Consider the following 1,268-nt stretch of genomic DNA (forward strand, 5'->3'; position numbering starts at 1 on the left):
CTGAAAGCTCTTGGGCTGTCAACCTGAGGGACTTCCAGGTGCTGAGAGACAAGTTCACAGAGTCGAGATGTGGTCACCACAAGCGCTACCGCTGCTCTTAAGCTGTTTGGGCAACTTCTTTTCTTGCTACTCTTTATGTGGAGAACAGCACAAAACAAGGCCAATTAACGCTCATTACTGTAGTTTCACCGGTGGTTTATCTCGACGTGCTCAGCAGATAAGGAGTGCCAGCGGAATTACTACCTTCGGCTCGCGTGAAATGTGTTGGGTATTTTTTTTTCTTTCTCCCCATCAGAGTGTGTGAAAATCTCCTTGGAAACGCAGCCCTAATGGTCTGTCTCCTCCCCGCGCCGCCGTTCCTGCAAGCGAAGCAGAAAGCTGTGCTCTGTGTGCCGCCTGCTCTCCTAATTAACTGGCTGTGGGCGCAGGATCCCGGCGGTGCTGATGGAGTTGTAACCCCGGGGTGCTGGATGTGTGTGTGGCTCTTGATTCCTGGGCATCCCTGGATCGTTACTGTGCCCCGATGATCCTGCTGCAGGAATTGCCGGGGTGGGGGGCTCAGATTTGGAGGCTGGGCAGCACCACAGCTCTGCACACCCAAGGGGATGCTGCCCCAGATCTGTCCTGGTGGTCACCCGGGGGAGCAGACAGAATTCCAGGTGGGAATTGGGGAGATGCAGCTCCAGCCTTTTGCACGAGAACAGTTTTGACAAGGAATTCCAGCCCCACCAACCTGCTCTGAGCCCAGGTTTGGGGTGGAAATGGGCACCAGCTCTGAGGGTTTGCACAAGTGTGGAGAGCCCTTCCCTGCTCCCCCCAACACCCACCCACCTTGTCCTCTGGGTAGGACAGGAGTAGTTAATCCTGCAGCTGCTCTCGTTTGGGTTCCCCGGCAGTTGGAACAGCGGGATGGGAGCCTTCGGGAAGGCAGTTAATGCTCGTTAATCCTCTCCCGGTGCGAGGTGTCTGAGGAGAAGGTGGTAAAGTACAGCAGCAGCACACGGCGTTCTGCCTGCCCGGGGTGAGTGGCTGGGTCAGACCAGGCAGCCCCGACCTGTTTTCAGCGGCAGTGTCGGTGCCGAGGGGAAAGGGAAGGTGCAGGAACACGTGGGACCAGCTCTGGGGGATGTATCAGCACAGGGCACTGAGCCCTGCTCTCCCTGCTCTGCCCTGAGTGGGTCTGAAGACCCCATGGACACCATTCCTTGCACTTGGGATGCAGGATGGGCACGGCTGCAGTGAGAATTTAGGATTATGCCCATTAATGT

The 1,268-nt window shown here is 56.6% G+C and overlaps 1 long non-coding RNA gene across 1 annotated transcript; it reads right to left on the reverse strand.

The window, feature by feature from the left end:
• Nucleotides 1–284: 284 nt before the first annotated feature.
• Nucleotides 285–898, reverse strand: LOC116798443. Its single transcript, XR_004360893.1, has 2 exons — nucleotides 832–898; nucleotides 285–359 (listed from the first exon to the last, which is right to left on the reverse strand). It is a non-coding gene; the product is annotated as an uncharacterized LOC116798443 (long non-coding RNA).
• Nucleotides 899–1,268: the final 370 nt, after the last annotated feature.

The sequence above is a fragment of the Chiroxiphia lanceolata genome, chromosome 25, assembly GCF_009829145.1.
Source record: "Chiroxiphia lanceolata isolate bChiLan1 chromosome 25, bChiLan1.pri, whole genome shotgun sequence".
Classification (NCBI taxonomy): domain Eukaryota; kingdom Metazoa; phylum Chordata; class Aves; order Passeriformes; family Pipridae; genus Chiroxiphia; species Chiroxiphia lanceolata.